General features: G+C 38.0%; 1 protein-coding gene across 2 annotated transcripts in view; it reads left to right on the forward strand.

The window, feature by feature from the left end:
- LOC105918743 (cadherin-22) overlaps nucleotides 1–17,426 on the forward strand; it is a 278,331-nt gene that overhangs the window by 44,967 nt on the left and 215,938 nt on the right. The window contains exon 1 of one of the 2 annotated variants that reach the window (XM_036151556.1): nucleotides 14,089–14,119. The exons of the other annotated variant lie outside the window; for it this stretch is intronic. The gene's annotated coding sequence lies outside the window, so the exon portion shown is untranslated. Of the gene's footprint in view, nucleotides 1–14,088; nucleotides 14,120–17,426 lie in introns of those variants that run through there. 2 annotated transcript variants of the gene reach the window in all.

Here is a 17,426-nt window from a genome sequence, read left to right on the forward strand (position 1 = left end):
AATTTAGAGAAACCAATTACAATGAAGTTGGTTAGCAACCACGTGGCACATTGAACTCACATGATTTAGTAAAACTCAATAGTGTACAATGGTTAAACGGCTAATACATTTAAATTCTAATGTATTACCATAAGCACAATTCTGTCATTTGAATGGAAAAACATGCAAATGCTAAGACACTGAATAATCTTAAAGGATACTTTTCTCTGTCTACATTCAGACATATTCCCTGTCATATTAAATCATCCTAATGGCACATTTATTTTTCTTTCACATTACTGCAAAAGCTTTTACAGAGCAGTAACATTATTACTGATAATGATTTTGTTTTTTTTTTATTTAAACTGCAGCTGTGTCTCTATGTGGCAACAGGCAAGAATTATTTGGAAAGCTGTTCCTTGCTTTTCAAATAGATGCTGTGTCATGAAAAAGCTTGTGTAGTATTTCCAAGATTGTACCTCAGGGGGAAAAAGATGAAAAGCAAGAGAAGTGTAAACAAGCATGTTGTGAAGAAAATGACAGGAGAAAGCATTAGTTCTTTCTTTCAGGAGAGGTATCATCAAAGATCATTAGACTCTAACAGTACACTGTAAATGCAGTTCTTTTTATATTTTCTTTGTAAAGGTTAATAAATGAGAAGAGAATTGGATCAATGACTTAAAAAAACAGACCTTTGAATATTATGACCGGAATACCTCAATCTTGTAATATTAAATAACTTACAATGTTTCTCTTTTTTTTTCCTTTGTGATTGGTTATTCAACTAAAAGGCTCGTCAATATCCCTTTTTTTAGAATGAAGCTGAGTTTCTACTTGCTTTACTGTTGACTTTCGGTCTTTTATTTTAGATAATTGATGTATAAATATATTCATCAAGTTTCATTAAGAATATTCATTTAACTCCCCCTCTAACATGTTTTTCTGTTCCTTGTGTCTTGGTGCTGGAAACCTTTATGAATCATTGCTTGTTAATGGAATATTGACTATTCCAGTCACAGCTGCAGAGAGGAACGACAGCAGCTGGGAGTCTCAGGGAGACCCATACCCGTGGTAGATCCATTATTCATGGTTCACCATGGGCTTGTAGTGAACACTGACACCTGACCTGCCTAAATCAAACGGGGCCAGTGAGTTTAATGCCCCCTGGGCAATGTCAGGTTCAGGTAAAGGTGGGAGTGACGGACTATAGTGGGGGGAGATTAGAGTGGTGTTGGTCAAATCAGAACGGCTGGGAGTGGTTTTTGTTCTATTACATTGGTATAGTGTCTTCAATGAATTTCTTCTTTTTTGTTTACTTTACATTTAGACTAACAGATCAAGCCAAGATGAAATGCGTGCTGGGTATTTTCTTATTAAATGGTATCAAAGTCTAAGAGTTTTCACAGTGGTTTTAAGTTTTAAAGCAGAAACAGCAAGCCAACATTCTAGTCTATGTCAATGCTATGTAGATGTGTTAGTAACATGGCTCCATTCAGCCAGTCAGATGGGAATTGACCATGAACTGAAGCCAAGAGCTTTATACCAAAGGAGGTAGAAGTAAAAGGCGAACTATGTATTACATGAAGCATCGTTTAGGTGCAGAAAGGAAAATACGTTTTAAAACGAGCAATGTTTTTCTAAAGAAAATATATTTGTAGTGGACCGGTTTGGATGAAATTCACTCTACAAATAGAACAAATTGGTAAATAAATTAAGTTATGTGTAATAGTGTGAAAAGTCACAGAGTTGGAATAGAAGACAAAAACAAAATAACTGTATAAAGGCATTAAAAGTATACTAAATATCTAAAATCTTTCATCTTTAATGACTAAATCTTTCATCTGTAATCTGATTTAGTCCTTCTTGCCTGTTCTATAAAATGGCTTCTCATTACCAAGATATGGCACAAAAAGCATCTCATGATCTGACTTTTTGTAGTAACCTTATTGTTGCTAAATATACCGATGAAATTGGAAAGAGACAATTTTCTAAGCTTAAACCAGCCACAAACAGGTTATCCTCTCAACATTTCTGACATAGGGGACAAGAGCCAAGTAAAGTGGTCCACACACTCTCAGAAAGACCTCAAACTAGCAGACACATTTTTCCTATGTGAAAACGAGTTAAGCAAACAACAACAATAGACTCTCTACCTGCTCACTGCACCACCCTCCACAGCAGAGAAAAATCTGTCTCAAAACCTTTGGAATAGTATTTTAAAGGAGCAATAAGATATTTTTCACCACTAAGTGTAGCTTGAACACAGTCTGTAGAACAAAACAAGAGGTGTATCAATCTACGGCTCTTTCTAGCTCTGATCCAGCTACAACACGGCACCTATTTCCACTTCCCTTCTCACCTGTCGACTCGTATGTGCAATATTTGCAAAGGATAAATACACAGCAAAACATGTGTTCACATACACATACATGAACGTGTGACTGACCCGGCTACATAAAGAGACCGGAGAACAACACAGAGAGGTGTTTTGTGATGCATACCATAGTCCATCTACAAAGATACCTTTAGTTTCTCACAAAACAATTTTTAGTTGTTTCTATCTAAAAATAATAAAATTTTTCTTATTGCTCCTTTAAAGACTGGGATAATTTAGTGTGCTCAGATGTGACCAGAATTAAATATGAATTTGTTTCGACACAGCATGTTCAGGGGAGGAATTGCACTGCACATGAACCCCAAAACACGACGGTATGGTGGCATCTTTCAGTCACATTGCAGAAATAAAATGAATCTAGGATGGATTTTTGAAAAACCACCAATGGTTTTTAGGAAAAACAAATAAGGTTGAATATCCCTGCCAATCACCTGACTTGAACTTCATTGAAGATCAAAAGAAAGAACTGAAAACTGTTGATAGAAGAGGCCTCCAGAACCTGCAAAATTAATGTTTAAATTTAGTAACTAAATTTTAGTAACTGATGCCTGCTGCTAGTTTCTAAGAATAGGAGGTGTCAAGTTAACCTCAATAAAGGGTTTGTCTCCCAAGTAATAAATATATTTACATCAGTGTGTTTAGTAGTTATTCTCTATGCAATATTTTATTTCAAATAGTTTATGGACTTATTCATTTACATTTCTTTGGTGTCAGATATGGTGATTTGATTTTGAGTCTCGGGCTATCACATATAAGTCACAAAGCCAAGACCTTAAACTAGACACAGATATGTGCCCTAAAGAGTTGTGACTTGACTTAGACTCACTTTGAGACTCGGAACAAAAAAAAACATATGCTCTCTGAAATCTTGGTGTAATGACTGTAGTATTACCCTACATGAGAGGCTAGAATGCAAAAGGGAGGAAAACTGTTCTTCTCTTGAACTTTTTTTTTCTGTGGAACCACATGTCTATTGATAAAAATGTATTGTTATTGAGTTATCGTCCAGCCCTATTTAGACATAGACATAGACTTAATTGTCATTCATCTGCACATTCACATTGAAATCTGAACAATATTTTGTTGCAAATAAAAAAAATATATATATATATATATATATATATATATATATATATATATATATATATATATATATATATATATATATATATACATACAAGTCGATAGTCAGAAATGTAGCAGTAAACCAAGAAGAAATTTTATATGTACAGAAAAGTTACTTGTATATGAATTAACAAGTATATGTAGCAGCAGAATGTATGCAAAATTGAACAGGAAATATGACAATGGAGATATTAGTTACTCAGGGCAATATAATTCACAGTGGCCATATAAAGTGACTAGTTTTGTATAAATGGGAGGAGGATTATGGGGAGTTTAACAGTCTTAAGGTGCGTTCACATTGTACTCGAATGGCGACACAATGTCAGCACTTTTGCTCTCTGTTGCCGGCTGTTCACATAGACGGCAACAGCAATTGCACACCGGCCGATAAGCTAGAAAAAGACTAGTACAATGACGCTATCTAGTGACGCTTTCACTTAACTGCCACTCCAGTCTCCTCACTCACTCTTCTCCAGGCTATGTCCTTTGTGGACTTGTCTCTGTAGTATACCTGGTTGAATCAAACAACCCAGGCCAACTGCTGACCGCCATTATCAGCTTTTCTTCCATGTTGAACGAAAACTGCTTTGTCTCTGCTGAAGTGCTTCACCCCACATCACAGCTATGTCCAGTTACTGATTGGTTGTTGCAACCGACAACGACAAGACACAAAAGTTAAGATTTTTCAACTGTGAAAGTTGTTCTTTCATATCCATCGCAGGTGTCGTGTCGCTCTGGCTTCGCTTTAATCGCCAAAATGGCACATTTTGTATTGCTAGAATTACCTCTGTGGTCTCGCTTAGCATCACTTTGTGTCACATCACTCCTGTGTTGCACCTGTGCATAGGGATATCATGTAAATCTGTCTTTTGGTTTGCCACATTCACATTCAATGTGAATGCGCCTTTATATGTGGAATGAAGCTGTTGTGGAAACTGGTTGTTCTGCATTTGAAGCTGCTTAACCTCTTGCCAGAGGGCAGCAGGATGAACAGTCAATAGTGGGGGAAGCCCTGGTCAGACAGCATCTGTGAGCAGTTTCATGGAAAGTGGTAAGGATGGGTGGAGGGAGGTTTTCTCTTCTCAACCATTGCAGAAAGTGCAGGTATTGCTATGCTTTAGTCACAAGAGCAGAGCTGTGGAAGGACCAGGTCAAAGTGTTTGTGATCTAAACATCCAGAAAGTTGATGCTGCTGACTTGCTCTGCTGTGGCATTGTTGATGAGGAAGGGTATGCGACTTGGCTGATTTTTCTTGAAGTCAACCACAATGTCTTTTGTTTTGTTGACATTCAGGATCAAATTGTTTTTTGTCACACCAGTCCACCAGGTGTTTCACCTCTTCTCTGTTGGCCAGTTTGCTGTTGTCCCTAATGAGACCCACCACTGTCATGTCGTCTGTTTAATTAATGATGTGGTTCATATTGCACCTGGCATGGCAATCCTGGGTCATTAGGGTGAAGAGCAATGGGCTCAGTACCCAGCTCTGGAGAGAACCGGTGCTGAGGACGTGTTTTTGCCATCCCAGGCCAACTGGGGTATATCTGTGAGGAAATCCAGCAGCCAGTTACACATGCTGGTTTTGATTCCAAGGGGAACAATTGGCTCACCAGGTGATGCGGGATAATTGTGTTGAATGCCAATATGATGTCACCAAATACCAGGATGGCATTCTTTACTTGCTGCACAGGACACTCTCTTTTTTAGATGGCACAGGGGGATATGTGCGGCTTATGATCCTTGATCCTTGACTTCTCAAGCGCATTCAACACCATCCATCCTGAAATCCTGAAGGAGAAGCTTCAGAAATGGCAGGTGGACCAGAGATTTATCTCATGGATCAACAGCTACCTGACAGAGAGGCCACAATATGTTAGACTGGGGAAGCCTGTCTCTGGAACAGTGATGACAAGCATGGTTGCTCCTCAGGGAATTGTCCTCTCTCTATTCCTCTTCACAGTTTATACATCGGACTTTGCTTATGTGACACCAACATGCCATATTCAGAAATACTCTGACAATACAGCTGTAGTGGCCTGGTTGAAGGGTGGGGACGAATCAGAGTACAGAGCTGTGATCGACGAGTTCTTACAGTGGAGCAAGGTCAATGGGCTGGTGTTAAACACTGGCAAAACAAAGGAGATGATTGTGGACTTTAGCAAGAGAAGAGCTCAACATAGACCTGTCATCATGGACAATGTGGAAATCGAGGTGGTCTCCACATATAAGTACCCCGGAGTCCACCTTGAGTTGGACTGGTCGGGGCAGGCAAATGCAGCATACAAAAAGGGGCAAAGCAGACTCTACTTCCTCAGATAACTTAGGTCATTTGATGTGTGTGGGGATATGCTTTTCCTCTTTTATCAGTCAGTTGTGGCCAGCGCTGTTCTGTTTGAGGTTGTCTGCAGGGGAAACAGCATTACTAGCAGGGACACGAGCAGAATAGACAAGTTCATCAGGACATGTGCATCAGTGATGGGGAGGGAGGCAGTCTCTATGGAGGAACTGGTGGAGAAAAGGACTAGGGCAATGATGAAGTCCATAAGGGCCAATGGGAGCCATCCATTGCACAGCACTATGGTTGCTCAGGAAAGCAGCCATAGTTTGAGACTGATCTCCATGAGAAGCAGAATGGAGAGGTACAGAATATCTTTTGTCCCGGCCGCCATTAGACAGTTTAATGCTTCTTGAAGGACTGCCTCTTTATTTTATTTGTGTATTTACTTTTTTAAATCCAATTTTAATTTTTTTTCCCTATTTTACGTGTTTTTATCAATGCTATCGGGCAGAAGAATTTCCCCTATAGGGGATCAATACAGTAATTATCTATTTATCTATCAACCTAAAGTGTCATAGGCAGGCTAGATAACATGCATCTGAAAATGTTTATTTCAGTCATCAGAGACATGCACTAGGGGTTAAAGACTTGGTTGTTCTTGGTTGTTGCCAAGACTTGGAATTGCCATTCAAACACGTGATACTTGACTGTTTTTGAATTGGGCATATCTTTCAGAGAGTAGATGTGAATAGGACTTGGGGAAAATTATTTTTGAACTTCTCAGCTCTGTATGTGTGGATCAGTTTGGTTGTTGCAAACATCTAATGTGAATTTCACCAGAAAAAAAATAACATGCTCAATATGTTTTTTTTGTTTTGTTTTTTTTTTGCAGTGTCTTCTATATTTCTGAACGTAAAAATTATGTGTGTGTTAAAATGTTTTAATACTTTTAAAACTAAATTTACCTTGGTATTACTGTATTGTTTTTGTATGTCTGGTCTTCCTTGATTAATTGTAGGAGATCACTGGAATGTAAAGTTATTGCACAGCAATGTAAGTAGTGCAATATTTATTTTCTGTCAAGATATGGAAGCTAATGAACCTAGAGACTGTTTTACTGTGTATGTACATGATGTGCTACTCATTTACCAAAGACAAAGAGGCCCTGAGGTCCTTTGTAATTACCCAGAGAGATGTTGAGTTCTTGGGCTGGATGTTTATCTTCTTTCATCCCATGGGCATTGTCTTCATTTTACTAAGAATCCTTAGTAATGTGGTGCATGTTTTATCCTTCAAAGCATTAAAATCTGAGTGAAAGTTTCTGAAATATTAATTCAGTTAACAAAGTTGTTTTTACATAAACAAATACTGCCGCCAGTTAAGCATACAGGTGAAAATATGTCTGCTGCAGAAAGGATATATATAGATTTATCTGCATATTTATCAAAAATTTTGCCTATGCTTTGTATTTGCAAAGTGGTACAGATTTAATACATTACTACTGCTTGTCTAAATGTCTAAGCTCCTTAGCATGCACTTTTTGAACACTTTTTGGGAAGATAGCCAAGGGGCACTCAGTGTTTCATCCATTCTGCAGTCACTTTGAACCTGTCACAGCTCTAGCTATGTTGCTCTATAAATATTGTAAGATTTATTGAAAATGTATACGATGAAACAACTCAAAGTCCAGGAAACTGTCTGTAATTTAAATGTTTTTAAATGGGTTTATACGTTATGCAGCTGCAATCAAACAAGAATCACTAGGCTGATGAAAAAAGTGTAAAACAAAATGTGTACTTGTCAAAACTGAAAAGAATGCCATTGTTTTAAAGTATAAATAATGATATAGTAAACGCAATAGGGAACATATCTTATATGGATATAAATAATGTAATTTATTAGTAATTTTGTTGTGTGGATGGAGAAACCACAACACTGGTAGTGTATATTTTGAAATTAAATATTCACCTTGACAAATGTGAAATTATGGAAATTATTGGCCTTTCCTTTCTTTTCCCGTCTTCAGCTGCCTTTTCTATCCACTGCCAAGCCTTAGATTAATGCATTTGACAAACCACTGAGCAAGAAACAGCATTAATAGCTACTCAAAGCAGAGGGCTATCATGGGAATCCTTGTTGTGACAAAATTATGCATCTTCAAAACCTGCAAGGCATTATGCAGGGGTAACATAATTCTTTAACACACTGTTTTCTGAACAAGCGCTTGGCTAAGTCTGAAAAGAGAAAAAAAGCTAAAGAGATGTTGGCTTCTTCTGGCAAGACAAGGCAAGCTGAGGCATTGGGGATGGATGGCCCTATCTCCTGCATGCAAGGTCTGTGAGTCTTCAACGGCTTGTCCATAAAGGCCTATCACCAGTTGATATAATAATCATGTTTACGGTGTAAGGCTGACTATGTAGCTGTGTTACCTTCCTGAACCAAACTATGTTCAGAAAGGTAACACAGTAGTTGCTTTACGTGTGTCTCAATGTGCATACACCTATGGTGGCATTTGTTGTTTCTAGTTATTGAAGTTAAGATACAAGTTTGCCAAATCTCCTATGATTAATTAGCATGAACCTTTCCAGGTTCTGTTATCTCACAATTTCTCTTGCTAAATGACAACAAATTGCTGCAGTGTTTACCAGTCCACGTTTTTGACACTTTATAAACTTCAGCACATTTTTCTCTGGTGGTTTAAAGAAGCGTAGACACTAATGAGCATGTGAAAAGAAAGTTTATTGCTGCTTTAAAGAAAATCATTAGTAAAACAATAAAAACAAAATGTCATGTGCGTGGCCTATGCAGGGGAAATTTGCTAATTTACTTAAAGAACTATACAAATTAAAAGACTGCTTAGATTCTCTGGCTTATTCACTTTCAAACAAGCTTGTGAAATTTTAAAGGAAAAGTCCTGTCAGCAAGGAATAGTCATTGGATCATTATCTAAAACTAATACATTCACAGTGATTTAATGAATTTAGCATTAATCAGTAAGAAAATAAAAATATGAATTTTTGTCATGATCACGGAGTCTGGGACGGCCATTCATGGCTAAATATAGTCACACTTCACTCCTGCCTATTCTGGCAGTGACATCACTGTGCGGTGGGCCGAGGGCCATTCTCCACGCTTTACAAGCAAATTCAATAGGACTATTATACACACCTGCGATCAACAACTATTATTTTGGATTTCGAGAGGACTTCACCATTGAAATTCGCGAGAGCTATTGTTAAAGTGACAATGCCCACGTGCATGGCAGTTGGATGTTGCAATACATCGGGTAAAAGTGAAAAAAACATTAGTTATTTCACCTTTCCGATTCATTATCCACCACGTGTTGGTCGTGGTATGGCTGTATTTCGTCAAAAGTCAGGTTGATATCAAGAAAGTCTTCTATATATTCCAAATCACTATAAAATGATGATGATAAATCCACGGAACTCCCATCGCTGTCACTATTTAATCCATTACTCTTTGCTTCGTATAGTGCACTGGTTATCGCCATCTTATAATAGCGTGCAGTGACAAACACCGCATTTCTCTTTTAATTCTGGCTGTGCTGAGTTTAGCTATTTCTGTTCAACAGAAACCTTTGTTTTATTTTAAATGCCTTATAAAATTTTGTCACACCATAATTGAACACAACAAGTGCAGATCTGCTTTGTGTTTTGGTAATAATTTTTCACTTTGAATTCCTATACATTGTTTATATTAACAACCAGGTTTTAAATATGTGACGCAAAACATGGTGCCTCTTGCAACACTTTAACAGCATAGATTCATGATAATACAGTCATGTTCAATGATTTTGATTAATATGGAAAAGTTAATTTATTTTAGTAACTCATTTATTTCACCAAGTGAAACCCATTTCACAGCTTAATCACGCACATACTGATTTGTCCAAGCCTTTATTTTTGCAATGATGAAAACACAATTTTTTATTGTATTTAAATCTGACAATCAAACTTCTTCTGAACGCATATTCTACTTTATTAAATATTAATATTTCATATTAAACATAATATGAAAATGAACGGTGCTTGCCAGCAATGTTGTCTTAAGAGTCAGAAAGCAAAGCATGAGCAACAACTATTTATAAATAGCATAAATTGCAAAGTTTTTCTCTGTCTTTGCATGGGTCATCTTCCAATTAGAAGATTTGGTGTTTTGGTTTCACACAATACCAGGCAGCCACTGTTTAAACCATCTGCTGTGTTTTCTTATTAGTAAGGGGCTTTCTATAACCAAAACAAAGTTAAAAGGCACTGTATAATTATATATGATTTAGCCCTTATTTTCTCTTACAGTCCTACTGGTGTGTTGACTGCCTGGTTCTTACAGTGACAGACATTGAAGCTACATGGTGGAAACTCTTATCTACCATTAATCCCACACAATTTTCCAGGGAGTCTACATCTTATCTTGAAATCTATCAAAACTGCAGGTAGTTAATCCTCACCTCCAAAATTAACTACACACATGATTGCATTTAATGGCAAAACTTTTTTGTCTGTTCAGCTATACAAAAAAAAAAAAAAGCATCCATGCAGGAAGCTAACTCTATTATCATTTGGTCTAAATAATAAAAGAACACAATCTTTTAATCCTTAAAATCTTTCCAGTAGACTGTTAAGAATTATGAAGAATTGAATCCTCTGTCTCATCATCCAAAAGAAAAAGACTGAATGCTGTTGCATACTTTCTGTGATTAAAAAGTTACCGTTGATATTTACTAAACAAAATGTTATGTTGTGTATGTTTTGGTATGTGCACAGAATGCTAAAATCAATTTATTGCAGTTGTTCATTTACAGTAAAAAAATACTTAAATAGCTGTAAGTGAATAATTTATGCAGAGTTAACTGCTGTAATATTTACCACCAAATATAGAATGTCTTAACGTTTGCATTTGTTGTGGCTGTGAGATTTGGTTTGAGGAGGATAAAAAAGATACACAATCCTAGGGGGAGTACACTGAGTGTGAAGGGAATGATTCTTAACTCATATGAATTTAATTGGAATGCCAGGAGAAGGTGATATCAAGTAACTGCCAAGCAATGTTATTTTTAATTGACTGGAAGAAATCAAAGTTGACCTAAAATATTTAACGAGAAGAAGTTGTGCACAAGCCACTCATCCAGAACTTATTGTGGCGTCGTATGTTGCTTTTCACTCTTTTTATATTTAGTTTTTTTACTTTTTTAAAAAGAAACACCATTTTATTGCATGGGTGCTCTTGGTCTATATACAGAGCCATTCATTAAATTGAAATAAAACATTTTTATATTTCAAACTCAATGTAGAATATAGATTAGTAACATTTAGAGATGTTTTGAAGCCTTAATTCCTTTATTTCACTGAAATGTGAGCTTAGTGAAAAGTATATAAATGTGTGTGTGTGTGTGTGTGTGTGTGTGTGTGTGTGTGTGTGTAGCTGCATGTATGTATACATGTATGTATATATGTGTTTTTATAGTATGTTGGCATGGTCACCCTAAACCCCTGCCCCTAACCTAACACACACACACACATACTGTATTTTTAAGACTATAAGGCGCACTTAAAATCCTTAAATTGATGGTGCGCCTTACAATCCGGTGCACTTTATAATCCGGGGCACCTTATCCCATAATACTTATGTGTATTTCTGCTTCCTGGGAACTATCATCTCCCAGGATCTAAAGTGGGAGCTGTACATCAACTCCCTCACCAAGAAAGCCCAGCAGAGGATGTACTTCCTGCAGCAGCTGAAAAAATGCAACCTGCCAAGGACAATGATGGTGCAGTTCTACTCCTCCATAATTGAGTCCATCCTCACCTCCTACATCACCATCTGGTATGCTGGTGCCACCGCCAAAGACAAGGGCAGACTGCAGCGTGTCATACGGTCTGCAGAGAAGGTTGGCTGGCTGCAATCTTCCATCTCTCTAGGACCTGTACGCTTCCAGGACCCTGATGCGTGCTGGGAGGATTGTGGCTGATCCCTCGCATCCCAGTCACAAATTATTTCAGACACTTCCCTCTGGTAGGAGGCTGCGGTCCATCGGAACCAAAACTTCATGCCACAAGAACAGTTTTTTCACGACCCAGAGCAGTGTCAGTGACACTTTACACTGCCTCTCTCGCTCCCCCGTTCAGGACCTACAAGCTACACCAACGTAGCATCTCCAGACCTACTGCATTACATATATATATATATATACATATATATATATATATTTTTTTTTTTTGTCTGCACCATCAACACCAAGTCAAATTTCTTGTAAGCGCAAACCTGCTTGGCAATAAACTTGTTTCTGATTCAGATTCTTATTTATGATTAAGGTTGTGCTTACTAACCGATTGTATGTGGTACAATGCGCTCAAAAATCTGTTAAAGTGTGTTAGTACGACTTTGGTAAGCAACAAAGCTGCTATACGCTCAATGGCCATTCGTAATATTACAGTACACTGTGTCACTAACTGATCGTACCCCTGAGCAGTCTTCAAGACTCCCTGACTGTAATGTCTAAACTAAAAGTGTTTTGCTAATTACCTCCTTTTTGTGAAATCCAAACCACTGCCTGAAACGCCCGCTGTCGCCATAGTTCTTGCTGTCTCGTCAACGTAAATAAGCGCACGGGTACCTTGTTGTGTGCGTGTGTGCGCCAGAGCGCTTTCTGGTTTGGAGGAGGAGCGAGTGATGCGTTCACAGCATGTGGGAAAAGCTAAACTCACAGTGAATTAAATACAGCGGCTCAAACTTGCCATGAAAATTTACACTCAATGGTCATGATAAAGTCATTTTAACTATCGCACGGAGGAAAACTTGAGATACATAGAGTATATTCGATATATCGCCCACCCCTAACTCCAGGTACTTCATTTGGAAATGTGATTCAGCCTTAGTCTGTCAAATACAAAGACAACAAATTAATAAGTATGGTTTATGAGTTGGGTATCTGCAATGTTATCAGCGTGTAGAAACTCATCTTCAGAACCAATCTTTGCTCAAAATGGTGATCTGCACTGTGTAATCTACTTTCAGCAGTTATTGTAAACGTAAACAGCAGAAAATATGGGCCTTTACTTCCGTCAGCTCCTATGTCAGCCTAGAGGAGGATGTACTCCAGCGCGTTATGAGGCGGAGGGATATTTCAGCTGGTTATACTTAGTGTCTGTAGCGCAAGCAGGTGTCTTTATAACTCGTCACTTATTTTAGAGCCCAAATAAGCGACTTCACTTTCAGAAACAAGCCCAAAAAACCGCAACCCGCGACTCATGAAATTTACAAGGGACTTTAGAAAAAAGAAGCTCAAAGTCGCATAAAATAAGCGGATTTGGCAACAGTGAGCGCGGATCGATTTTGCTACAGTCTCTAGCTTTCTTGGAACTACGGAAAGTGCTGAGGGTAAATAAAAACAAGCTGCGGGGACAAATACATTAGGAACGGTGTGTGTGCGCGATCAATGCACGTTAAAAAAAAAATTGTTGGTGTTATGGCCTAACAAAGTTAACGCGTTAATAACGTGTTAAAACTGACATACATAGATAGATAGATAGATAGATAGATAGATAGATAGATAGATAGATAGATAGATAGATAGATAGATAGATAGATAGATAGATAGATAGATAGATAGATAGATAGATAGATAGATAGTCATATTTTTCTAGGATGAACCCGGACACAGCACGCATACACAAAGCTAGTTCTTAGAAGAGAGTTTATTGAACAGGGTGTGGAAGATGGATGATGATAAACCCAGAGTCTTTCAACAGACGGAGGTGTAGGGTGCAGAAGCTGGCCGGCAGGAGGCGTGTGGAGAGACTGACCGGGAGGAACTCTGGAGCCGAAGACTAGCGACCAGGACGGAGCATCTGAGCTGAGGACTTAGAGACCAGAACATCAGAGCCGAGGACTTCAGAGCAGAACATCTGAGCCGTAGACTTGAGAGCAGAACATCTGAGCCGTAGACTTGAGAGCAGAACATCTGAGCCGTGGACTGGAGACCAGAACATCTGAGCCGTGGACTGGAGACCAGAACATCTGAGCCGTGGACTGGAGACCAGAACATCTGAGCCGTGGACTGGAGACCAGAACATCTGAGCCGTGGACTTGAGACCGGAACAGCTCACCAGGAGAAGAGAACAGGAGTGGGAACAGAGCTGAGCTGGATCTAGGTAGAGACTGGAACAAAAACAAAGCTGACGGAAAGTCTATTGGCTGACTGTAACAAAAAACAAAGTTGAAGGAAGTCTTCAGGCAGACTGTAACAAAAAACTGAGCTGACAAAGGATTCTAGCAGAGACTGAGCGGGAGTGAACACTACGGACCGGCGACGAGAACAGAATGAGGTGAGTCTTATAAAGAGGTGAACACAGGTGACAACAGATCAGGGGTAATTGCAGCCTGACAGGTGACGGGAATGAAAACTAATTAGTGTCCAGAGGTGTGACTAAAGCTGAGCGAGGGATAGCTAAGTGAACTACAAAATAACAAAGAAGCCAGACAAAACTTAAACCATGACATATACATATATTTAAATATGAGTTTATTTATGTGGATGAGCATGTGGGTTTCTGTTAAAAAATAGAAAGTATAGAGAAGCATCCAAAGATAAGAACTTAAACCTTGATTGAAATGGCTTTAGGCATTTGGCAGGGCTTAGAAAATTACTTTTCTTGTTGTATGAAAATAACGAACAATCGCACATGTGTGCACAAATCCAATGACACAGACTTTCAAAGATCCATATTCACACACACTAACATATTAACCTGGGAAAACACACACACACACATGCACGCACGCACGCACGCACGCACACACACACACACACACACACACACACACACACACACACACACACACACATATCCACATGTAAACACAAATCCTGGCACTGATCTGACAGGTGAGAATGGCTTACAGCTAGGTTAAAGGGGGAGCACACTACAAATACAGGTCACCTCTCATGGGACAGAACCATTTTCAGCTTTGCACTAGAGAGACAAAAATAGAAATACACAGTTATTCAATGAATGAGTACCTCCTGGTAATCCCTATGTTGGCTGATTGTCTTTTTGTTCTCCTTTCCATCTTCATTTACTTGTAAAAATTAGATTTGTTTATTCTTGCCTTGATATACAACAGAGGGCAGTAGTAGATTTTTTATTGTTTCCATTCGTGCCTCTATTTAAATGGGTGAATTATATTGTAAAAGAGTTTATAGATTATTCATAAAACACAACTAAATGACACACCACAAAATTTCTATGTTGTTTGTTCATTGACAAAGATACTGCATGAATTCCTGGTTCATTATAACTTTTGTGCACACAGTATGAGTTACCATCATTATTTAAAAAACTAGAGTCAGATGTTATCTTAATCTGAATGATTCAGCTAAATGATGCTCTGTTCGCTGGACTGACATTTATTTGGATTAATGTGCAGTTTTCTGCCACACACGGCAAGTGACTTCCTACAGTATCCATACACATTAAACTGTTTAACATTTTGTCATGATAAAACATAAAAGTTCATTGTATTGTATTAGATTTACAATAGACAGTAGCCAATAATTGTGAAGTGGAAGGCAATTTTTTTTGTGTTTTTTTTTAAATTATTCACAAATGAATAGAACACACCTCAGTTACTTCTACATTTGTGTTTGGGGGGTATATCTCAACTAACTTTGCACATCTGCAGATACATTTTGCCAATTTGTCTTTTCAACATATTTTAAGCTCTGTCAGAAATTTAAATTTAATTGAGGACTGGATTTTGACTGTGCAATTCTAACGCATGTATCTGCATTTATCTAAACCAGTGGTTCCCAAACTTTTTTAGCCACGCACCCCCTTCTGTGTCCCAACCGGGTTGACACACCCCCAATCTTAATTAAACAAACAAATGCAACAAGCTTTTTATAGCCATATTAAAGGTGGTATGTTTAATCATGCTCAAATGACCAGATCACACATCACAAAAAAACAAAACAAATTTGCAGTTATAATAACACAACCATCATAACAAAGGTCATGGAAATAAAATTAGAACATAATTTGAATCAAATTGCAATAAAGTTACACACAACATCCACAACAGGATCCTGAGGATTTTCGGGTGCATCGGAGGCTCAGCATGGAGTGAGAGAAAGCAAGCAACACTCAGATCGGTCAAACCTCCACAGACAACCTGAAACGTCTCTGAAGCAGAGATCATCGGACTAAACTCTGATGATCTACCTGTGCGTATTCTCACTTTATTTATGTCATGTACCAGCTTCTAAATCTGAGTCTGACTAACAATTTTGCCCCCACCACCCATTGCCGGTTGCTCTGTTTTTGTCTGAATATGCACTAAAACTGCATCTTGAAAATTAACTGCACCTATCTGAATCACAATGAAAAGTATTACAGCTCCGTGCATTAGCATAGTCAAGAAATCACATCTAACACTTGCTGGTGGTTCAGAGTCGCAGCACCATGGGCAGTGCTGTTTTGTTTGTAGGTGCTGCGCGATCGATAGATAGACCGAGTCACTCAAGTTAATTTTGGTAATAAGACTTTCGGCCCAACTTCTATTTTCCCTCTACTGATGTAAACGATGTAAAGTGAAGAGAGAGATAAAGAGACATTTTCTGAATCCCACTCGTTTTCTTCTTTTGGATCCGTTGCAATTCTCTCCTTTGTTGCCTCTGATTCCTGGTTTCAGCCAATTGAGCATATTTGCGAGAATGATTGAAGTAGAGGCCACAAGCTAGGTGCACATATACAGCACAATGCATAAAAGATAACTTCTTCTATATTTCGTCTCAAAGTCAAGTGTAGAAGAAGACTTTTTCTAAATAAATCAATTTTCTGGTGAATACATTTTTATTTATCTATTAAATTAACAGTTTGATACAAATGTTTACAAAGGAAATGTTTATTTACACATCTTTAATTAATTAATTAATTGAACTTTATTGATCTCACAATGGAGAAATTAATTTCTGCATCTTAACCCATCACCCTTGGGGAGCAGTGGGCCGCCACTGTGTGGCGCCTGGGGAGCAATCAGGGGTTAAGGGTCTTGCTCAGGGACCCAGAGTGCAGGCTGTGGGGATCGAACCGGGTACTTGCAACCTTCTCAGAGCGCAATGCAATGGTTGATTTGGATCATATTTAGGAATCTTCAAACTAAAGACGGCTTCACGAAAATGTTTCAAGCATTTCTGATTTTTTTATTTTATTTTATGTTTTGGTAATACTTTACAATAAGGTACACAAAATATTTTTTTTAATTTGTAAATTAAATTGATAAAAACATTGTTTCCCTTCCACTTCAAAAAAATATCTGTTTCTGTTTATGGCCCTCTCACATTGAATAGCACTAAATACATTGGATGTATTGGCTGTAACATGACAAAAAATTGTAAATTGTAATGATACAACCAAAATTCCAGCAGTTCTAGCTCCAGGTTATTCAAAACTAAATTTGGTATTTCTGCAAAGTATTTTTTTCTCCTTCAAGACACCACCTTTGTAAGAGCTCTTGAGAGTCAGACTACTTGACTTTTTTTTATCTTTGTTTGCAGATCGTGAATGAAGGTCACTCATCAAACATGTTTGATTCTTTTGTTTTATAGGTTCTAAAGTCAGGGTGGGCACTTAT

The sequence above is a fragment of the Fundulus heteroclitus genome, chromosome 20 (assembly GCF_011125445.2).
Source record: "Fundulus heteroclitus isolate FHET01 chromosome 20, MU-UCD_Fhet_4.1, whole genome shotgun sequence".
NCBI lineage: Eukaryota > Metazoa > Chordata > Actinopteri > Cyprinodontiformes > Fundulidae > Fundulus > Fundulus heteroclitus.